The 24,908-nt window shown below is 43.3% G+C and overlaps 1 protein-coding gene across 1 annotated transcript in view; it reads right to left on the bottom strand.

Moving 5' to 3' along the window:
- Window positions 1-24,908, bottom strand: part of LOC129329171 (bromodomain-containing protein 4-like) — a 118,288-nt gene that overhangs the window by 70,201 nt on the left and 23,179 nt on the right. The window contains 1 exon segment of the mRNA XM_054978615.1: window positions 5,821-5,905. The gene's annotated coding sequence lies outside the window, so the exon portion shown is untranslated.

Below are 24,908 nucleotides of genomic sequence, written 5' to 3'. Positions count from 1 at the left end.
GTTAGGTAACAAGTAGAGTGACATGCTCCTGATAATAAATGAGCTGCGGTGTTCTGCACCAGGTGGAGTCTTCAAGTTGACTTTGAGAGGAAAGCTATGTAGGTTTCATGAAGTTGGATTCTTATGCTCTCCCTCCCAAACCCATTCCCTTATTTTACTTAGATTAAAATGTAAGGAAGTTATGCAGCAATTGTCACCATACATTAAAGTGGTAGAAATGATAGGAATGTGTCAGAAATTAAAACCAAATTCCACTACCTATGAGTAATCTTCAATTTTATGCTCAAGAATACTTCGGTCAACCAGAGACCTAGAATAACAACAACGGTAAATTTACTATTAATTTCTCCAAATGCAATTACAGGGACAAAAGATTGATAGCACTACTGCTAGTCCTCTACAAAAAAGGAATTAAAAAATTGTCAACTTCAGTCTTAAACAATACTCAAGGCCCATGTAAAATAAAAACCCATCTGCTTCTTATTTACTGTTTGGAATTACACTGAGCAGTGCTCTTCCAATACTGTACAAGACAAGAAGGCAGACAGAAGAGGGTGCTGAAAGATCTGAACATATATCAGAGAGCATACTGTAAAGGCCAAATTAGAGAGGACCGATTATGTCTCCCACCATTTCTTTAAAGAACAAGTTAACTCATAGAGTTGTTCTGAGGACTGAAAAGGGGTTTAGTTTAATGCTTTCCTTCATTGTTTTCCCCATCCTCAATTGCAATTAGCTCTGCAGGAGAAAAAAAGGCAGGTACAGCACCTCTACCTGTCTGCTCCACATCTGATTGCAGCTTCATGAGCATAATTTACAAGAGGAACTAGGAAAGAAAGGTTAACCCCTCCCCCAAGACCAATTACTCAATCTTCAAGACAAACATACAGGGCTGCTAATTAATTTTAATATGTCTAATATGAACCTGAGTGCTGATAATTTCTGGTGGATATCTTATCTTTTGGAAGGATTGCCGTTCTATCTCCATGTGGTTAGTGACAGGTGTGGGTGCCATATGGGTCCTTGATGAAGAAGGTATGGCTGTAGTGGAAGTTGTAGTGGAGGTCTGATGGTCATCTATTGTACTGCGGAGAACCAAGGTCTTCTCGGCCACCACGGGGCTATGAGTATAATGTCCACCCTCTGTTCTGATATTCTCCGTAGGAGTTTGGGTATTACTGGTAGAGTAGGAAATGCATACAGTAGCCCTCTAGGCCACTGGGCTGTCAGGGCATCTGTGCCCTCCACTTTCAGATGGTAGTATCTTGAAAAGAACTGCGGTACCTGGTGATTGGTGTGTGAGAAGACTAAGTCCTGAGATGGCGTCCTGAAGTGAGTTGCAATCTGTAAGAGTATCTCCCCCTTGAGTGTCCATTCTCCTGAGTGGAAGGGCTCTCTGCTGAGCCAGTCCACCTGGGTGTTGTTCATACCCTGGATGTGCCGCCCCGGTGATTAATCTGTTCATTTTTTGCTGTAGCTGGAAGGACCTGGAGCTTCCCTACTTATTGATGTAGGTCTTGGCAGCTACATTGTCTGTGCGTATTAGGACATGTTTGCACTTTATTTGGTTGCTGAAGTGCAGTAATGCCAAGTATATGGCTCTCATCTCTGGGATGTTGATAGGTAGAGAGGTTTCCTTCTTGGACCACAGGTCCTGAGTAGGTATCTTGTTCAGAGTTGCTCCCTAACCTGTCTGGCTGCATCTGTGAAGATCTGTTGGAGCTGTGGAGTTAGGAAGCTCTTGCCCTGTAGTAGGTTGCAGTTGTGGGACCATCATTGGAGGCTTTTCTTGACTTTGAAGGGAACATGTACCCTCATGACCGTCTTTTGTGCGATCCGATGTTGTAGTGGGTCTCAAGAGCACTTGGAGTGGTCATACGTGAAAATGTCCCCAATATATGGCCTCTGTGTTGGCTACCATGAGGCCCATCAGTTTGGTCAGATCCATGCGTTGTGAGCTTGGACTCTTGATGACTGATATGGCTATGGGATGAAAATGGCCCTGGTGGCCCTCTGACCTTTGTTTAAATGTAGATGAAGGCAATGCCTCTCTGCTACTCTTACTAGACTTATCAGCAGCCTTTGATACAGTGGAGAGACCTTAAAAGACTATGCAGAAACTACAACTGGTACAGAATGCCACAGATCAATTACTATCAGGCATCAAGCAAAATCTGTGTATCGACCCTTGAAGACCTTTCCTTGCCTACAGACAGCCCCCCAACCTTAAACGACTTCTCACTCACAACTATGAATCAGCCAGCATAGTCACCAGCACAGGTACCAGGCCCTGCAACAGACCCAAATGCCAGCTCTGCCCCTATATCTACCCAGGGAATACAATTACAGGACCCAATGGCATCAAATACACGGTCCCTGGCTCTTACAGCTGCTCATCCTCCAATCTGATATATGCCATGTGCCAACAATGTCCTTCTGCTCTGTACATTGGACAAACCAGCCAACCTCTACACAAAAGAATAAATGGACACAAATCTGACATTAGAAATGGAAACGTCCAGAAACCAGTGGGAGAACACTTCAATCTACCAGGACATTCCATCAAAGACTTAAAGGTCGCTGTAGTTCAACAGAAACCTTTCAAAAACAAAATCCAACAGGAGGCTGCTGAACTGGAATTCATATGCAAATTTGACTCTGTCAAGCTGGGACAGAATAGGGACTATGAATGGGTATCACATTATCACAGGTAACAGATTTCCTTTACAGAGGCGGGGTCTGGGGGAGCTCAGTGGCACCTGGCGTGGGCTTTCGGGGACCACAGATCTCTTGGTCAGATGCATCTGGCAGGGAGAGCTGTGGTTATCGAAGGCTCATACTGCATTGGAATTGGATGGTCTAGCTGTTTGGCTGCTACAAACTAACAGGGCAAACTCCTTTGAAGCCAACTGATCCACACACCAAAAGGAGATGTTTACATATACTAGCAAAGGAATGTTTTGGTTGCTCCCTCTCCCTCCCCCCCTAATTGCCTCTTCTCTCTCCTCCTCTTCTCCTCCCTCCTCTTCTATATTTGACCAGTCTCTGTATCATGCATCTGACGAAGAGAACTTGATTCTCGAAAGCTTATGCTACAATAAAATTGGTTAGTCTTAAAGGTGCTACTGGACTCTTTTTGATTTTGCTACCACAGACTAACATGGCTAACTCCTCTGCATCTATGACCCTTGTATGAAATGCAGACCACTAGGAGCTAGAAAGTATTATCTTCTGACTATTGAAATTACCCCTTAGACCAGTTCAGCTTTTTCTTAGTTCTAGCAAAAACTGCTAACATGGTTCTAGGCATTCCCCAAACCCGTTTAGTTATGTAAAGTAGACGATATTTAAAACTTCCTATTCAAGCCATAATCTTGGAGATTTGCAGAGTCCTTTGGTAATTTTTCTTATCTCCTCATGCAGCAAAATAAAATGTAATTCTTTGTTTCAAAATGTGAAAACACAAAATTCTTATTTTGTTACTTCTTATTGCCATTCTGCAGTCACTCCCTCCAAGGTCTGGGCTATCACATATGAAGCCCTTCACGGCCTTGGTCCCATATCTACATGACTGCCTCTCTTCCTATGTCCTGCCATGGCAGTTTAATTCATCTGAACAAGGCCTTATGCTGGTGGCCCCCACCTTATGGAACAGGCTGTCTAGGAGGTTAGGAAAGCTCCCACTCTTCTGCCCTTCTGCAAACTATGCAGAACTGAATTATACAGTAGGGCTTTTTATACAGGAAATAGGACTGTGCTGTAAGGAAATGAAGTCCTGGGGGCTACTTAATTCTCCTCACAATAGACCTGCTCCCGCAATTGTTTTTGCCATACAAATCAACCCCTTCACAGTTATAAACCCTCTTGATCCATAATAAGTAACACCATCTATTGAGAAAAGTTCTATAGTTAACAGTACATGCACTTAATCACAATACAGAAAAAATTCAACAGAAAAAGTAATATTAACATTTTGTTTTCCTTACAGTTAAATTAAACAGTTTCTCATACCTTGATTAACTGATTAAGCTGAGTAAAACTTAAATCCTCTCAACACCTGTAGTATTTTATCAAGATGTCACATTCCATTTTGTTGTTATATAAACAAAAGTCACTCTGGACACAATATGGATAAGCATGCACAGTTTGGGATTTCCAATCCCCTCCATCTGGCCACACAGTATTCTGTAGCACATAAAATACTTTATTTGGTTTTCAGTATGTGACTGAAATATCAATCTGTACTTTTTCACCCAAGTTAATTGATGCAGTCCTATCAACCCTGTGGATTATCAGCATTTAAAAGATGTTTCCAGTGTGTTAAAGGGGCTGTGTTACCTCAACAGCAAATTAAAACTTAATATTGGGGGATTACTAGGCTCTTAATTTTAGTTTATCACATAAAAAGCATCAGCTTCTATACAACTAACCTATTTTCCCTGTATGTTTTAGGATGTTGAGCAAATTACTTGTCAAATTATCACTAACTATTTTCAATGATTTTCCATTTTTTTCAACAAAAGTTAAATTTAATACATGGTGCTTTGACCTCCACCCCCCAACTCACCCCTTCTTAAAGAAAGGAAAGTTGGAATTCTTTAGCAACCCAAATCCCAGAAACAACATTATACAAAATGAATGTACATTTATGTAATTTATGCTCATTGTGGAGTTTTGAGGTCCTTTGTTGCAAGATTTGAATTTTACCAATTTCCCATATAGAATGCATGCTCATGGCAAAAATTAAAGAAAAGCTAAAGCAGTAATTAGTCAGCAGAGTTAAGTTTAAAAATGAGGTGTTTATGGGGAAAGAAACAAAAGAATAAGCAGCCTGAAAGTTACAGGATGTATTCCATACAGAATGACAGACAGTAAGATTTAAGGTGACGGAGATAAAGGAGAAAATTCAGTGGATGTGTGATAAATCAGAACAATTCTTGAGTGACTGCAGCTCAATGAAGGAATTTCTTTCAATGTGCTCTGTCTGTGATGAAGACTAAACTTCTGAAGCTTGGTTATGCCAATTCATTTTTCAAAGCAAATCATCACCACCAACAGCTTTTGGAATCTGACTGAGACAAGATATATTTTGGCCTCCTAGAGTCTGGCTAAATGCTTTAACTTAAACTGGATTGGAGCTGTGCCAGTTCAAAGGTTGTTTGGTCCACCCACAGGCACTCAAGGTTCTGGATTAAAACTAGAAATTCTTCCCTTCCTTTATCATTAACCAATTATTCTAACCCCATTGGGAGAGGTGCATAGCTTTAAGCCACAGCTTCTAACTGTAATCAATGGCAGCACCATCTGAATAGGACAACCTATTTATTCTGTCTTTGCAAAGACAACCTTCTAGTTAAGGATCTGAATAAAGAGCCCGCAGCAAAGTCAAAAGCCTGGTGTGCCAAAACAGTGATAATATACGCAGAAGCAGCCAGCAGCTAGTACAGATGGGTATAGATCCCTCAGGCTGAAATGAACTAAGGCACTGAAAAGATGCATTGCAACTCTTATTCGTGTTTAGATCATCAAATGAAAAAACTTTAAAATGGAAAGATAGCAAAACCTATCACTACTCTTCAGCCACAGATTCTTGTACTACAACAAAGTCACATGTTTAATGTAAGAAATACAATTAATTTAACATCATGTTAGCAGTGGTCAACAGTTGGATTTCTTCACAATTTTATTAAAATGGTAACAGTTTTACTTTCCTATGACCCACAAGAAACCCTGCAAGACAAACACTCAAAATCAGAAAAAGAAAACCAGAGCAATGTTAAATAACATATCCTCATGTACACAAAATGAATTGACACATACCTTAATCCAGAGTTTGTCCTTCTCTATTTTCTTCCAGTTATTATCCTTTAACTTCCATTTTGACACTTCACTTTGAAGTGTAACTCTGTAAAAGAATACATTATATCAGTATAAAAATATCTAGATAAATAAAACACATTCCCAATATTCCACTTTTTTAAAAAAAAAAAAACCTTATTTCTAAACACAAAAACGCCTTCCTGGGTTTAACTAAAAGCAAAACCTGCTTCCAACAATAGCTAGCCAATACTTTTAGGAAGTTCACAAACAAGACATGGCATTCTCAATTTTTATCTCCCTATCTGGTAAAGCATTGTTCAAAAGATTACACCTCTACAGAAATTTCACTTAGCTATGAGGATTAATATGTGAAGACAAAGCTAAACTCCATGAAGCCCTCCAAGGACCCATGTACACTACTGCATTGACCATCCTTATCATTTGCTAAGTTACTGGTTAACATGCCTACGTACTTCTACTTCTAAATTTATCTGAAGAAGGGAGCTTTGACTCTCAAAAACTCATTCCTTGGAAATGTAGTTGGTCTTTAAGATGCTATTGGACCTTGTTCTTCTACTGCAGATCAACATGGCTACCAACCTGAAACTATGGTCTACATCTGTAGCTGGAAAGTTCTCCATTCTGAATGCTGCAGCTACCAAGGATAGCAGGATTTAATTAATCATCTTTCCCTCAAAAAACAGCCCCTAAATCAGGGATGGAGGAAATATCTCAAACAAGAGGAAATCCTAGCATTTCCTTTTTTCTGTATCCAATGTACAGAGTACAGCGGTGGAGGGAGGAGAGGCAAGGAAAGACAAATTTGTGTGCCCTAGATACTATTCTTTCCTTTAGAATATCTTAAATGGAAATCAGATGTAACTCTCCTGCTACATTTCTTCTCTCACCATTGTGTCTCTATTCGTGTTTATGCCTCATTGTGTCACTGATTTACATTAACAGCTGCTTCTCATAGCACGTGCACCAGACACCAACTAAGTCACAGCACATTCCAAGGACCTTGCTCTACTATATAGGATGCAAGCATATTGCCTATACTGTCATGCACTGGATCCTACAAACCATAAATGAAAGGGCACTCACAATCATTGATCTTTGTAGCTTCTTCCTTTCCCAGCAGTCCCCAAGATCTCCAAAAAGCTGATACCGGGGGTCTCAAGAGTCTTGTAGACAAAATGTCATGAAGGGGATTACCACAAGATGGGGGAAATGATCTTTATGCTTCCACCAGTGCATTTTCCAATGCTACTAGAGTCCTCATAGAAGAGAGTAGGGGTAATTTCATTCAGTGTTCTCTGTTGCAGGCCCCCCCATGCTATTTTGTCCACAAGACTCCATGACTCCCAGTCTCAGGAGAGCTACTGGGGAACAGGGAGGTGAAAAGATATGAATGCCTTACAACAGTTATACTCAGTGGCTCTTCAGCATGCCACCTGTGGCTCTTCTGAGCACAATCTCCCAGTTTAGCAACCCCACCCCACAGGAAAGTGGGCAAGGACTGGTAGGCTTGTGATTAGCATATTGTTCCCACCTGGAAACAGTGCCAGGAGAGGATGAGTAAGTGTAAGCCACCCTAAGGTGCTTGTCTTGTGCCCAAGATGGAATCTGAGCACTTGTCCTCTCCATTCCCATTCCATCCACACACACACACACACACACACACACACACACACACACACACACACACACACCATTATCCAGGCAGTTGTCAAGAGAAAAACAAGCTGGCCACAGATGAGAGTAAAAGCACTACCACAGCAGACATCCAGGAAAAAAGAGCATGCTAGCCACATGCATGGTTTTCCTCCCCTTTCTTCACAACCAACTTGCTATGCTCCAGGCAGCTTGGCAATATGACTTGCCAGAGCTGCTGTGCCTCTTGCTTGTGATACAGCAAGAAGGCAATGAGAGAAGTAAAGGTGCACAGGCTTCTTGTGAAGAAAGGCTTTGTAACGCTGCTGGCTGGCTCAGAGCAGACTCCTGCAACAGGACGCCACTGTACTCTTTATTTCCTATGCTGCCTGATGTCTTCTTGTTCCAAGGCTACTCTACCTTTGTCATGAAAAGAGCAGAGAAGTGTGGTAGTTTGGAACCACCCTCTGGAATGCTCATGGCATGACCCAAGCAGGCGCCTGCAGTAGAATGCATGAGCAGCTTTTATTTCTATTTCTTCCTTCTTACTTTTTTTCTTGCACTCCACAAATGCAAGAGCTGGCTAAGGTACAATAGTGGTGGAGAGATAAAACCCTACACACTTATAACTATTTAATAATAGTTCTATCTTATTTAATATTTTTGTGGAGCATGGTACAAAGGAAATGCAATAGTCAAGTGGATCTTTTGGTTGATAGTAATTCTAAGTTTGTAACTTTACAATCCATGAAATAAGCACCACTAACTTACACTTGGTGTGTAGGAACCAACTAAATCTGAATTGTTCCTCACACTTTAAACATAACTGAGCCATATGGAAGCTTTGGGCTTGATCACATCTTTCCTCTTAATTGCAAAGGAACATTTGTAGTTAAACATTTAAAAAATACTAGCTAGCTGGAGTAACAGTAGAGGAGGGTTACTGCCTTCTTTCCAGCAGATTCTGATTGGTGATTATGGTGAAACAGGATACTGAATTGGACATTGTGTCTCTCAGCTAGCAGAGATTTTATGTTTTAACTTTGTCATTAAATTCTGCTTTCTGCTCTGTTAATAGGCAATCATGGGGAGGGGAGACCAATCCACTCATCTGTCATATGGATGTTACACAAAATTGCAAACAGGGCTTTTTTTGAGGGAGAACGCTCCAGAATGGTGTTCCAACAGCTCTAGAATCTGTCCACGCGATTCTTTCCTCGCAGAGGAGGCTAAGCAGCTTTGAATTCATTCTGCTTTCTTTTCATCCCTTTGTGAGAGTGAGAGAGAGAGCGCAAGCTGGGGCCTGGCGCAAGCTCTGCAGAGGAGGTGTAAGCTGCTTTGAGTTCATTCTGCTTTTCCATTCAGGGGTTTCTGTGTATGTGTGTGCCGCTTTGAGTTTATTCTGTTTTATTTTCATTGGGGGAGTGGGTGGGTGGGGCTGTGTGTTATGTGTGCTGCTCTGAGTTCATTCCGCTTTCTTTTCATGGGGGTGGGTGGGGCTGTGCGTGCGTGTGTGTGTGTGTGTGTTATTTTAATTCTTTTGTTGACTGAAGTTGACACTGTTACGGTTCCCACCGCTTTTGAATGCAGATTGGTTCTGTGTTAGTTAAATATATCAGTTATAGTTATTCCAGTTTTATGCTAGGAATGGATAGCTGTGTCCAAGTCACAGACGGCTTTCATCAATATATTCATCAGCATATAAGTGTTCTTATGTCTTAATAGCTGTAACTCAAATGGTTCTCCCCACCCTCAGCTGATTAACATCACTGAAATAGCAGTGGACATATGGATGTTAAGGAAGTTTTTATGAATATTGTTTGTCTGGGACATTGGAATATTTATGAGCATTTCACAATGTCACAACAGTTTAGCCACTGGTAAGGTAGAGTTGGCAGGCAACAAAAAAAAAAAGCCATTTTAAACTAAGTATAAATCTAATGCAGCTAAATTTGAGTGTCTAATTTTGATTTGCTCTAGTAAAGCAAAACCCTCCCTGAAGATTTGAAAATTCAATATTCATTAGATTAGGAATTTCAGACTGTGGAATTTTGAGAACGAACTTTGGATTTTTTTTTCTACGCTGACAGAGGGAACCTGTTAGAATTTAGATTTGTGAGATGGGTTTTGGATTTTTAGAGGCCCCCTCCTTCTTGCATATTTTAAAATATGGTTCCAAATATGATTCCTTTATGAAGAGGGTTGGGATGCAAGGAATATGAAAGTGTCCAAAAAAAAAGATGGAAACCATATCCTAGGTAAACTTTTTTATTATTGGGGTGGCAGGAAAGGAAGCTGTTTGTATTTAATTACTTATTTATGTTATGTATAGTCCACCTTTCTTACTGAGACTCAAGGAGGATTACACAGTGTCCGTCAACGTTATCAACTGCTAGGACATTCAATAAACTATGCAATACAGTATGGACTGCAGACATGTGAAAACAATCCTAAATCACTTTTAAAGGGAGACATAATACGAGACCAAGATCTCAGTCACTACTTTTTGGTGCTAGCCATCAGCACTCAAGATTTGGAAAGATTTAATTTAATTTTAATTTAATTTATTGGATTTATACGCCACCCTCCCCACATCAGCGGGCTCAGGGTGGATCACAATACAACTTAAAACACATTACATGATTCAACAACCATTAAAATTATAAAATACTACATACTATCATTAAAATTACATCTATACACACACACACACACAAAACAGGGAGACATAGCAGCACATAATTTAGACGCTCCATAAATCAGTTTTTCCCAGAACAGCATGGGAGAGATGGAAGGTGACATTGGATAGGAGGGCATATGATTTATCCCTCCCCCGACTGGGGGGGGCACCACCTAGCATCAACCATATGCCTGGCAGAACAGTTCCATCTTACAGGCCCGGCGAAATGCTAGCAAGTCTTGCCCGGCCCTGGTCTCATGAGACACAGCGTTCCACCAGGCTGGGGCCAGGACCGAAAAAGCCCTGGCCCTGGTCAATGCCAGGCAGGCATCCCTAGGGCCAGGGATCTTTAATAGATGTTTATCGCATGAGCGAAGAGTCCTCTGGGGCTCATATGGGGAGAGATGGTCCCACAGATACGTCGGTCCCAGTCCGCACAGGGCTTTATAAGTTAGTACCAAAACCTTTGAACCTGATTCGGTACTCCACCGGCACTGTAGTCAAGTCATGGGACGATAGATAGGGGGCAAGTTGCCTGGCTTGTCGAAGATAATAGAAGGAAGACCTGGCAACCACAGTGATCTGATCCTCCATCTTCAGGGAAGAATCAAGAATCACCCCCAGGCTCCTAACTCTTGGAGCCAGTGTAAGCACTGCCCCATTGAGTGTAGGAAGCCAGGGTCCCAAAACCATACCTCCATGACTCAAGTAAATGATCTCCGTCTTCATTGGGTTCAGTTTCAGCCAACTTTGTCTCAACCATCCAGCCACGGCTTCAAAAGCACACTCCAGGACACCCGGGGCCGATCCAGGCCGTCCGTCCAACAACAGATAAAGCTGAGTGTCATCCACATATTAGTGACACCCAAGCCCAAACCTCCACACCAACTGGGCGAGGGGGCGCATATAGATATTAAATAATAATGGGTAGAGTATCGCTCCCTGTGGCACACCACATACTAGTGGCCTATGGGACGATAACCTTTCCCCTAGCCCCACCCTCTGTCCCCGATCATGGAAAAAGGAGACTAGCCACTGCAACGCTGTCCCTTGTATCCCCACATCAGCGAGACGGTGAGTCAGAAGATCAACCGTATCGAACACTGCTGACAGATCTAACAAAATCAGCAGCGCCGATCCACCCCAATCCAGAAGCAACTCAGTTAAGCCACTGCTAACCAGTAGTGTGTTCAACACTCCATGCATAAAAACTGGCAAACTGAGACAGCAAATCAATTCATTCAAGTGTTCCTTGATCCATGAGCATTCATTACTCCAATATGACAGTAAATTAGTACTCAAAACAAAGTCCAACAATGGTCCCAAAACCAAACTTATCAGTCTAGTCTATGCTGAAGTGGTCAATTCCTGAGCCACACCACTGAATACAGACAGAACTTGTTCCCACAGGGTTGCCTCAAGGCTGGTGGCAGCAGCATGAAGATCTTATCTAGTGAATAGAGATGCAAAGGTCCAGAAGAGTTTGGAACACGTTTTCTGCCCCCTGGACTTTTTTTTTTTAAAATGGAAAGCACTTTCAGGCAACACTGAACTATCTGTGTGAAATACTCTTTTTGGGAATGAGTCAAGCATAGGGTACAGCAATTTGCACCTCTCGTTTCAGTACTGGGTGTATTTGCAATTTTGCTTGTAGAAAAGTAAGGCACGTATAATTTTAAATCCCATAAGTATGTTAACTAATACAATTCTATATGCTCAGCAATAAATGACGCATTTCATGTTGTTCAAGCAGCAGAGTATGTTTAAGTCTGATAGGAAAGTATGTATTGTAGATATTACAATTTCACCCCAAATTTCCATGTTTTCCATGGCTTGAAAATTTTCAGAAATTTTACTTTTCCCCAGTGAATAGCTGTTAATACATGCAGAATTCAACTACCTTATATCTGCACCCAAACTGAGGAGCAAAGATTGTGCTAAGTAAGAGCAAGGCAATATACTACAGTAATGAAGCTACTTTTAACCCAACCCATGCATCACATATATATGCAGTCTACTACTGATTGTAAAGGAGAGGGAAAGTATAGTAGGGAGTAAAATAAGAAATTTCATTTTAAAGAGAATGCTTAGCTCCCAAAGTGATAGTGAGAGTTCTCAGTGATGCAGCTCAAGCAGTTGGAGAAAAACTGAGTAGCAAGGTGCAGCTGCCCCTCCAAGCAGGCTTGTCAATACTCCCTTAAGTACAGCAAAACTACCACCAAAATTTTAATTTAGGCTAGAAGACTCCACAGGAATTCAAACATCCAGAGCCTTCAGTTGTGCAAAGATATCCTATGCTTCCATTAAAATGATAAAATATGAACGTTAAATTGCCATAGATAACTAAGAGAGCAGCCTTTCACTTCTAAGTAATCATCACAAGATTTAAGTTGTTACCACCAGTTTAAAATGCAAGATAAAAATTGCTTACCAATGAAAGCAAGTCATCCATATCTTTATTCCACAAAGATGGACGATTCAGAAGTGAAAGGTTACTGAATCATAAGGGGCAAGAGTTACATCTGACTCCAGGTTAAGAAATCCTTGATATCTATTGATAGCTTTCCAATTAGTAAATCATCTGCATGGTTTACAAGTAGTTAGTGGAAGTGATTTTACAGTAGACAGCAGCACTGGAAGACAAATAGTTTCTTGCAATTTGTATTTATATTGCTTATCAGCTGTTACATTAGTAGCAGAGTCAGCATTGCACTACTTGTTTTCCATACTAATACTATTGCTGTACATTTCATCATCTCAATACCAATCCTTTGCTGCAGTGATGAACATGGGGTGGGGGGGGTGGGGCTGAGAATCCCCAGCTGAACTACTGCACAATGGAAATGGAAAATTAAAAATAAATCATACCCAATTTTTAAACTTTAAAAACAGAGAGCAAGATACCCCTCCCTGCATGGGTACAGCACTCATGCCAGAAGTACACCCCCCCACATCAGCCATTACAAGGAATGAGAGCCTATATGCATGAACTACACCTCTGACCAGCTAGCAATCATTTAATCTGTATTTACTGACCCAGAAGGGTGTAGGGGCTGCGTAGGGATCCAGGAGAAGTGCAAAGCCTCACACTGCGGTCTCTGTTTAAATTCAAGGGTCTGAAGAGAATGGAGGCTTTAAGGGCTCACTGAATCCCATCCATACAGAGGCACTGCATATGCATGGGGGAATGATCATTACCAATGTATTTAAACAAGACTTCACTGCCATTTGATACCCACACCCAAAAAATTAAACACCCTACCCATTTTACAGTAGAGTGCAAGAGTCCAGTAGCATCTATAAGACTAACAAAATTTGTGGTAGGGTATAAGCTTTCATGAGCCACAACTCACTTCTTCAGATACCTGAAAAATACCTGAATATCCTTCAGATACCTGAAGAAGTGAGCTCATAGCCTACCACAAATGTTGTTATAGGTGCTACTGGACTCTTGCTCTTTTCTACTACTATAGACAGATTAACACGGTTACCATCTTGATCTATACCCATTTTACAGAATGTGTCACTAGTATGTTCCTCTGCAACAGATTTTTATCTGCGTCTAATTAAGGCTTCCGCTGTCTCCAACTAAAGATTTATTTTTACTCCTGGACAATTCTCAGCACTTAGTCAAGACCTGCAAAACAGAACTTGCTTTTTATACAAGGCTGCTTATCAGCACAAAATTATTTATCAGGTTCTTCTTGCAAAACTTTTCCCCATCAAAACATACAGAGTCCTTCTAGAGTTTGTTTCTTTTTATTGAAATACATTCTAGTCTTTTTAAAGAAGATATCAAAACATATTATGATTATTAATATAAATACTACAAATATGGGACACAGAATTAGGTTTGCTAACATTTCCTAATTAAGTCTTAAGTTTAAAACAATCAAAGTTTCTATGAAATGCATTAAGATTTCCATAGCATACAATACAATGGTAAGATTCTCACCTAGATCCTCATGAGATTTCTTTCAGTCAAAACTCTGACATACTATCTGAGTTGGAACTTTTATAGGTTACCTTATACAAAAATCTAAGATCTTTTTCATGTGATAGTATAGATAAAACTATGATCGGTTTAAGGCTTTATTAAATATTCTTATATTGTATAATGTTCTAATTAGCCAAGAAGTGACGTTATAGCCAACTTGCAAAATAAAACTATAAATCTGTGACAGAACAGTTAAGTGAGTAGATTAGCACTGGTCCATTCTATGATTGGAGGACATCCATCTAGATACTGTCCACTACTTTTAATCAGCTGTCAAAGATGAAAAGCACATCTGTGTTATTCAACAAGTTAAAAAAAACTGCAGCAGAGTTCATACAGAGTTCATAAAGGTCACTAGAATACATGTCTATTACTTAGTATAAGATGCTATAATCCTTATATCTGTGACACCTCCCAATGTAAAACTCATCCTTACCTTGTGTTGGTGCACTGTATGATTTACAAGAACGTTACAAGCTTAATGAAATACAACCTTGGGCCTTGAAATGAAACTATCTTCAGATGTATTCCTATCAAAGGAGTCTGAATGTTATTTGGGCTTTAAGCTTTTGGATGACAGCTAGATGAAAGGGAGACACAAAGTCACACAATCAAGTGCCTTACCTGCTTTGATATTCTGGGGATTATGCCTAATTTGGGAAGGTAAGTTTTATTTCAATAACTGCAAAATCAGTATCATTGATTCAAAATGCAGCTCAAGGTATTCAGTGCAGTAACTGATGGAAGTGAGAGGAAGAATGAATACTTCATTTACTTACTATATTACAAATGCAAGAAATACAAATTATTCTCTGCAGAAAAGAAACTAGTTGGGATCGGACCTTTGGATACTTACCGTGAAGGGTCCTTCTCCTCTGAGGACAGGAGTACATCTTGGGCGTTTCCCTTCGCCCAATCAGGGAGGCAGGAAGTAGAAAAAAAAATTTCTTCCTCTTCCTATTGGCGTCTGGAACACCGCACTCTCCAGTTCGGGTGACTCCAACAGCAGTAAAGAATTCACGGAAAAACTCAGCCCTTGTAGCATAAGAGGGGAAAAAACAGATCCCTAAAACATGGGGACATCAGAAACTAGAACAACGTGAGAACACGGAGAATAAACATACAACTTCAAGGGTACAGGACAACAGTACTGTCAGACATGGAGAACAGAGTGATGCAGATAGGCAAACAGAGGCAGAGGAATTAAGAGAACCCTGGGAGGGCAAGATGTTCTCCTGTCCTCAGAGGAGAAGGACCCTTCACGGTAAGTGTCCAAAGGTCCGTTCTCCCTCTGAGGTGGAGGACATCTTGGGTGCTCCCAAAGCAGTTAATATCCATTGGGTGGGTCAGGGTTCTCATCCCGCATCACATGTTGCAAGACCCTTCTGCCGAATGCGGCGTCCGCAGAGTCGTATAGGTTCAGCTTGTAATGTCTGACAAAGGTGGAGATAGTGGACCATGTGGCCGCTCTGCAAATTTCTTCCACTGAAGCGTTGTTATGTAATGCCGCGTTGGTTGCCGCACTTCTGATCGAGTGCGCCGTAATTCCTTGAGGGACATCTCGCTTGCAGGCTTTGTAGGCCTCGGTGATGCAGGTCCGAATGCTCCTGCCAATGGTAGACTTGGACATTCTCTTGCCTACGTTCGGTGGAGAGGTATTGACGAATAGGAAATCCGATTTCCTTATCGGTTCAGTCCTGGTCAGATAAATCTTAATGGTGCGCTTCACATCTAAGTTGTGCCATTCTTTCTCCTTTGGATGAGAAGGATTGGGACAAGATGAAGGCAGGTTGATCTCCTGAGATCTGTGGAATGAGGAAATATTCTTGGGCAGGAAGGTGGGGTCCGTGCGCAAGACCACCTTGTCCCTATGAAATTCGCAATGTCCAGGTTTGATAGAGAGAGCCCCTAGTTCGGAAATCCGTCTGGCGGATGTGATGGCCACTAGAAAAATCACCTTAAGCTTCAGCCATTTCATTTGGACTTCTCGCAGAGGTTCGAAGGGTGCCTTGGTCAGTGCTGACAGAACTATGTGCAGCCTCCACGTAGGAAAACGGTGTACCATAGGAGGACTTAACAGAGCAGCTCTGCGCAGGAAGTGGTGAATGTGCGGGTGTCGAGCCAGACTAAGCCCGTCCTGTGAGGACAGTACTGACGATAACGCTGCCACCTGCCTGCGCAAGGTGGCCGGTTTCAGTCAAGTCCCTCCTGTAGAAAGGCCAGCACAAAGTTCAGTTGAGGATGCATGTAGTCCAGCTTTTTCCTCTTTGCCCACCTGACGAAGGCCTTCCAGACGGTGTTATAGAGTCTCATGGTCGACTTCTTCCTGGAAGACAGCATAGTTTGAACTACTTGTGTGGAATATCCTAATTTGGAAAGCAATTGCCTCTCAATTTCCAGGCGGTCAGACACATCCAATCCGGATTGGGATGGAGAATCGGTCCCTGGTGTAGCAAGTCTGGAGCAGTAGGCAGTCGAAAAGGTGGTGACACTGCTAGGGACTGTAGGGACGAAAACCAAGGTCTCCTCGGCCACCATGGGGCGATTATTATCACTTCCGCGTCTGACTCTACTATCCTCCGGAGTAGTCTTGAGATAACCAGAAGAGGAGGGAAGGCACAGAGGAGACCCTCTGGCCAGTAAGCTGAGAGGGCGTCGGTTCCCTCTGCCAGCGGGTGAAGGTACCTCGACAGGAAGCGGGGAGTCTGACAATTCAGATGTGTCGCGAACAGGTCCATGATGGGTTCCCTGAGTCTGTCCGTGACCAGGCAGAACGTCTCCTGTTTTAAGGACCACTCCCCTGGGAGGATGGACTGTCGGCTCAGCCAGTCTGCCTGGAGGTTGGCTGTCCCTTTGATGTGTTCCGCTTGGATGGAAAGTAGATTCGACTCTGCCCACGAGATGATTTCCATCACTTCCTTGTGCATCCTGGAGGACCTGGTACCCCCCTTGCCTGTTTATGTATGATTTGGCAGAGATGTTGTCCGTCCTTATCAAGATGTGCTTTCCCTGTATTGAGTTGGAGAAGTGAGTTAGAGCCAGGCGGATCGCTCTGATCTCCAGGAAGTTGATGGGTAAACGCGACTCCTCTTTGGACCACAAACCTTGTGCTGCGTGTTCGTCCAAGGTTGCTCCCCAGCCCGATATGCTCGCGTCCGTGAACAGTTGTTTCGACTGGTGGTTCAGGAAAGACTTTCCCTGAAGTAGATTCGAGTCCCTGGTCAACCACCTGAGGCTCTCCTTGACCTCCCGGGGGACTATCACCGGGCAGTCGAGCTTGGACATGATCCGAAATTGGAAGGGACGTAGGAAGTTGAGTAGAATCCGGGAGTGGAAGCGACCCCAATAGATGGCCTCGCACGCGGCTACAAGGGTGCCCATCACTTTAGCCAGCTTTAGTAAAGGCGTGGATCTGTCCTGAATCACTGATCTGATCAAGTCCTTGGTTTTGAGAATCTTCTCCTGCGGCAGGAGGATGAGACCCCTCTTGGTGTCTATTATCATCCCTAAATGTTGGAGCCTTTGTGATGGAACAATGGAGCACTTTTTCATGTTGATCAGGAAACCATGGGCCTGGAGGCAGTGAACAACCGTCCATGTGTCCTGGGATGCCTTCTCTCTCGAATGTGCCCGTAGAAGGATGTCGTCCAGGTAGGAATGGACGTGAATCCCGGACTCCCAAAGCTGAACAATAGGATTGATCAAGACCTCTGAGAACACCCTGGGCGCCATGGCCAGACCGAAGGGGAGCGCTCTGAACTGAAAGTAATGTCCCCCAACGCAGAACCTCAGAAAGCGTCTGTGGGAAGGATGAATGGAAATGTGCAGGTAAGCTTCGGTCAGATCTATCGAGGTCATGAAGTCCCCCTGCCTGAGAGCCTCGGAGATGGAGTGCAACGTTTCCATTCTGAAATGTTTCAGCTGGATGAATTGGTTCACGAACTTTAAATCCAGGATTGCCCTCCAATCTCCATTTTTCTTTGGGACCGTGAAAAAGATGGAATAGACCCCCAGGCCTGTCTCGTGGTGTGCCACTGGCTCTATTGCTTCGATGTCCAGGAGATGCTGTATCGCCTTCATGGTGATTCGTTTTCTTTGCAGGTTCTTGCGAAGAGGTGACTTGAGGAAACAATCCGGTGGTAGGGATTTGAACTCGATGACATACCCTTGGGAGACTACCTTGGTGGTCCACTCATCCGAGTGAGTCTGTTGCCATACATGACGGAAGTACTGTAGTCTCCTCCCCACCGGAATCTGCTCCGAGTCAGGACTTTGGAGCTTTGGGCCCGAAACCTTGTCGGTCCCCTCTGTACTGAGACACTTTGTAGGCTTTGGAACCGAAGGATCCTTTCCTTTGAGTGGGCTTGGGGGAGCTCCAGGATGGTCATTTGTCGTCTTGACGAAACCTGGGTAGCACATGCTGTGACCGAAAGGACTGGGAGGGGTAACTGCGTTTATCTGACCTTCTGAGTGTCTTAGGGAGCGCCCTTTTCTTATCTCTGGTCTCGACCAGGACCTTGTCCAGGGGCTCTCCGAACAGTTTGTCGCCTTGGAAAGGGTAAGCCATGAGAATAAACTTTGAGTGTAGGTCCGCAGGCCAAGCTCTCAGCCAAAGTAGTCTCCTGGCAGCGGTCGCAGAAGCTATCACCCTGGAAGAGAAAGTCAAAGCGTCCAGAGTGGCATCGGCGGTAAAGGTGTTGGCTTTTAGGACTCTGTTGGCTCCCTCTAGCAGACGTCTGCGGTTACCTGGCAAGAGCTGGATAAGTTTACGTATCCATACGATCGCCGCCCTGGACACGATGGAAGCAGATGATGCCGCTCGGATGGCCATAGCTGACGCCTTGTGCGCCCGTCTGAGTGCAGTCTCCACCTTCCGATCCAAATTATCTCTAACCACTCCTTGACCGTCTTCAGTCAGCAGGCCGGAGGACTGGAGTGCCGCTATGGGTGCGTCAATCTTAGGTACCTGCAGGAACTCATTGATGAAAGAAGGTAAGGCATAAAGTTTTTTAACAGAGCTGTGGTATTGTTTGGGGGCTGCTGGTTTGAACCACTCTGCCCTCAATTGCCTTTCAAAGTACTCGGGGAAAGGAAAAACCCTTTCTGGGGTACTATCTCTAGGGAAGAATTCTCTACAGCCTTTGGGCCTTGAAGACCCCTTGACACCTTTGGGGTCCTCCTCCCCCTTTTCCGGAGACTCCTGGAGTTCTAAGGCAGCCAGGGTCTTGGATAGTAAATATTGGTAGTCCTCAGCCTTGAAGAGCCTATTAATCTGTTCTGGGATAGACATCTCTTCTTCCTCTTCCTCAGAAAGGAAGTCCCCTTGTTCCCCTTCCTCGCTATCGGAGGACGATGCATCCCCCCAGAAGCACCCGCTGTCCCTGGCGTACGTTGGGGCAGACTTTTGGGCGGCTTTAGTTGGCCAGTGAACCTCAGTTCGTCTCTGCTTGCTAGGAGGGGAGGCAGAGGTAAGGGGCCGATTGCTAAGGGACCTGGAGACAGGCTGGTGAAGCTTTCCAACCTCCTCCCTTATCATTTGTCTCAGGAGTGGAATGAAGTCCCCAGCTGGGGGCTCTCCATGGGCCTGCGGCTGCCCGAAAGCGATGGGTACAGTACCTGCTGCTTCAGCATTTTCAGTAGTCAAGGCAGGTGAGGCAGGCCTGGAGTCGTTTTCTGCCAAATCTCCCGGCGGGAGGATGGCAAGCACGTTGTTCTCAGCCGCACGGGTAAAATCGCAAACGCTGCCGCTTTTTCCCCGCCTTTTCCGCGGCTGCCTTTTCCGCGCCTTTTTCTTCTTCCCGGTGAGCGCGCGATGTCCGTTTCGGGTCCTGAGCTATTCTGGGTTGTTTCTTTGAAGAGATACATGGCTGGCTAGCCGGAAAGGTGCCGGGATTCCGTTCCAGCCCGAGGGACAGGACAGTACCGGGAAGATCGCTCAGGGTCTCGGATGGGATCGCCGCTGCCGAGTTCTCCTCCTCGGCGTCCGTGAAGCTCCCGTCGGAGTCCCTGGATTCCATCTCAGGGGGACTCAGTAAGGTTGGAGCAAAGAGAAGGAAAGGAGCACGACACAGAGGGGAGGCTAATGAGAGAGATGAGTAAAGAGAATAGAAAGCAAGGGCTTAAAGAGAAAGTGAAAGTGAAAGCAAAAGTAGCAGATAAAGAAGATAGGCAGAGAGAACTGCCTAGGCAACTGCTCTCCCTAGAGGCAGGAAAGAAATGGAGAGTGGAGTGTTCCAGACGCCAATAGGAAGAGGAAGAATTTTTTTCTACTTCCTGCCTCCCTGATTGGGCGAAGGGAAACACCCAAGATGTCCTCCGCCTCAGAGGGAGAACCAGTGTCTCCATGTAACACACCAGGGAAAAGAAAAACATCAAGGAACAAGTAACAACGTGACTTGTTCAGGTTCCTCTCACTACTGCATGCCAACTGCTGGAATTGGCAAGGATGAATAAGGATACTACCTACCTTGCCACTACCCTCCATTTTAATCTAGGAAATTCCATCTTCTTAATACTACAACATTCATCAAGTCAATGCACAAGGCAGGTTGGATAAAAATCATGATTAAAAATACTTTATGACTGAATCTTCCTGACTAGTGAGTTAAATCAAATCCACCTTGGCACATGGTTTCTTCCCCCACACTGTTTTATCTCAACTACTATCCTATGAGGTAGGTTAGGTTGAGAATCTATGACAAGCCCAAGAATACACAACGAGCTTGATGGCCAAGTCATGGTTTCAATTCAGCGACTTCAGTTCAACAAACTGTAAACTACACCATACTGGCTTTCCTTCTGAAATGCAGCAACTGATATTTTGCTCCAGTCACAGAGACAGCTGGGAGTACTATAAATGTGTTTTCTCAACAGGGGTAGATGCCACATGCACAAAAGATGACAAGGTCACAAGGCTGAATCTAGCAGTAATTTCTGCTGAGAGAAGGGATTTCCATGAGTGGATCAAGGTCTTCTTGTCCTCCCCCAAAACATCCCACTGCAGCTTGAAATATTCCCTGAAATGCTGTTCCTGTAAGACAGGGTTCCACAGGAATAACATGAGGGATGATTCAGAAGTCTGCAATGGACAGAATAAATCATTTTTTAAAAAACACCTTAGCAGCTGGGAAATCTACTGTAGAAAAGTTTTTCTGCTGATATTTCTGCATCTCTCAGCAACTTGTGACATAATATATTCTGACAATCTGTGTCATGCCGTTTGCTCAGTTTGGCAGAAGTATCACAGTTGCACGAAAGATCTATTTCTTCCTTATCCATTAGATCACAGAAGGTCACACTGTACAATTATCCCAGTGATCCCCAGGATTTTTGTTTGAAAATGTTACACAGGGCTTGATTCAGTTTCCTCTCCCACTGCTGAGACAATATGGAAGGGACACATTTCATAAATATTTTCCATGCACTTAAAGCACTCAAACACCTTCTCTATCAACTTTCTACACACATTTCAGAAAGGGTGTGAAGCCATTTACAGGCCAGCAGGCAACAGGGAGAAAAGGTAATACAGCCTCATCATCAAAGCAATGAGGCCCAAGCATCTTGTCTGGTCTAGATGTACAGAGCTAAGAACAAAGTATGGACAAAACATAGCTGTCTTTGGCAACCTCTTCTGCTTTCTTTTTGATGCTGTAAGCTCAACTAGAATAAGACAGAGGCTAGAATGAACATGGGAGAGCACACTGCACCAGTATAAATTGAAGCCCATTCTGTTCTTGCTTTTTTTTTCTGGCAGGTAACAACTGAGAGGGTTTTTTTTTAAACTGAAACCAAATTTGCTACTGCTATCTACTAAGAATATTTTACAAAGCTAAAGACTTCCAGTGATGTTCAATCTGATCATATACATATGTATGCAGAACTAATGGGGGTTACTCCCAGGCAAGCACCCAAACTTACAAAACTGACTTCAACCAAATCAGTCAGCCCAGCACCATCTACACTGAAGAGCAGCAGGTCTGAGGCTCTTATCAAGAGATTATTCCTCACCATGCTAACAAAGATAATTTTACCTGGAGATGCAAGCACCTGAAATTTGGATGCTTCTGCATGCAAACCATGTGCTCTGTTATTAAGCTATTCCTCCCTCCCTCATTTAATCTAGAAAGCCTATTATCTGGAAAGTGGGTTCTATATGAATCCTTGATACTGAAATGTGCTACTGTTTAAAGTGCCCCGGATCTTGTTCTTAAGACATTTGTCAATCCTCTTCATTTCCATAATCAGTTCGTTTGAACAAGAATATAAACTGAATATTATGTAGCTCAAATACTATACACAGGCTCGGACTCGGCAATGCACAAGCAGAAACATAAATGAACAGCACGAGATCTTGTGCAACACCTAGAGTTCTCCTTCCCACATATTTTAGAATGCCCAGAAATTAGATGCACAAGATCTTTCAGAAATGAAAACATAAATGAGAATACAAGCAGTTTAATTTAGTGCAAGCTGCCATAGCGTTTTGGCCAGAATGTTCCATTGGATACTGACTGTAAAGGGTCCTTCTCCTCTGAAGAAAGGAGGACATCTTGATGGGCGATTCCCACCCTCCATTCAGGGAGGCAGGAACAAGTTTTCTACTTCCTGTTTTTCTAGTGGGAGTCACCCTTTCTTTCAGTTTTGGCAAATCTGAAAGCAGTTATAGCATCATAATTATGAATATGACACTCTAGAACTGAGTAACAAGGAGAAACGTGAGAACAAACATGTTAAGGACAGGAAGTAAATCTGTCAAGCAGAAGAGAGTGAATAGACAATGACTTCAGGAGGGGCAAGATGTCCTCCTTTCCTCAGAAGAGTAGGACACTTCACGGTGAGTATTCAATGGTCTGTTCTCCCTCTGAGGCGGAGGACATCTTGATGGGACCTCCCAGACCAGTGTCCTTATTTTCTGGGTGGGTCATTCTCATCTGGTCATAAGATATGTTGTAATACTCTTCTCCCAAACGCTGCAGCCACTGAGACATAAGTGTTCGGCTTATAGTGTTCAACAAAGGTAGATACAGATGACCAAGTAGCTGCCTTGCAAATCTCTTAACTGTAGCATGTCTGGCAAATGCTGCGTTGGTGCAACACTTCATATTGAGCGCGTAGTAATCCTAGCTGGTATGTCTAGTTTTTGAATTTTGTGTGCTTCGATGATGCATGCCTTGAGGTTACTGCTAATGGCATATTTATTCAGTGAGGATATAGAGATAAATAAGGAAGCAGTTTTCCAGATTTGCATTGTTCTATAAAGAAATGCTTTTCTGAGTAAGTCTTACGTCCAGAGTATGCCACATTTCTTCTTCAGGATGAAAAGTATTTGGTTAACTGATAGTAGACATAATTCCAGTAATCTGTGGGAGAGATCACTTTTGGTATGAAGGACCACTTTGTCCTTGTGTGAGATACATAGCTTAGGGTACCCGACTCTGATACCCTTCTTGCAGATGTATCTGCGGTAAGGAACAAAATCCTCAGCCACTTAAGAGGAATTTCCTTGATAGGCTCTCAAAGGGGTGTCTGGTAACAGCAGACAGAACTGTATTCAATTTCCAAGTCAGAAATTGGTGAACCTGTGGCAGATCCTTCAGAGTAGCACATTAGAGGGAGCCACATATATGAGGCGTCTGGACAGTCTCAGACCTTAGTAGTGTGGCAGCAATGTTGTTAAGACTGTGACCCAACATCTAATGTTGAGACTCTGAGACTGCTTGCATGACCGACCTGTAGGAAGTATAGAACGGATCTGGTTTTGGGTTTCATGACATTAACTCCTTTTTCTTTTGCATCTCCTGTGAAGGCTTTCTATATATTCTGTTACTGGACTGTCTCCTAAAGGCCAGTAGCATGTTGGTTACTGCTTGAGAATAGCCTAGCCAAGAGAGGGTGTCTTGCTCACTCTCCATACGGTTAAATGTAGCTATTCCAGGTGTAGATGTGGAACTTGGCATCACTGGAGTATATCCAGAGATATTGGAGAAGTTAGTGGTGGAAGCACTGACAGCTGTTGAAGAGCAGAGAGCCATGGGAGCTGGAGCCAGTAGGGTGCTACCACTATGATTTCTGCTTTTTTGTTTGTTTTTGTTCGCTTATCTTCCTGATTAGGAAGATAAGAGAACAATTCAGCAGCATCAGAGCAGCTGGAAGGCAAACAGCAGAATGCATGGTCACTGTGATGTCAACGCATCGGTTACTTTGGCCCCAGGATGGAAGCACCTGGTGAAATATCTGTCCACTTAATTGGTTGACATGCTGTCTGTTCTGATTAGAATGTGTTTGTCTAGTATTCGTGGTCTGAAGTATAGTAGGGCTAGATAAATTGCCGGAAGCTCCAACAGGTTGACAGAGGGCCTCATCTCACTGCTGGACTATTGACTTTGCACTGGTGGATCTTCTAGTACTGCTCCCCTTCTGGACAGACTGGTGTCCGTGGAACCTGTTCCATTACTGGAATGCAGTGTTACTTCCCTTGCAGAAGGCTGGTCATAGTTGTCCACCATACGAGGCTTTTTAAAATATATATATTATTTTATTTATTTTTATTGTGAGGGGGAACTGAATGGAAAGACCTTTCTTGCTCATAATTTGTAGTTGGAATGGTCTCAGAAGTTTGTAAGGGTCTGGTATGCAGTCGACCTCACTAGATGGCTTCAATACTCAGAATCAGTAGACCTATCAGTTTCACAAATGTCATCAATAAATATCTGGCCTTGATGATCACTTGTGACATCTCCTTTCTCTTCTTTACCACCG

The sequence above is a fragment of the Eublepharis macularius genome, chromosome 4, assembly GCF_028583425.1.
Source record: "Eublepharis macularius isolate TG4126 chromosome 4, MPM_Emac_v1.0, whole genome shotgun sequence".
Lineage (NCBI taxonomy): Eukaryota > Metazoa > Chordata > Lepidosauria > Squamata > Eublepharidae > Eublepharis > Eublepharis macularius.
This window is presented reverse-complemented; position numbering and strand designations above follow the sequence as displayed.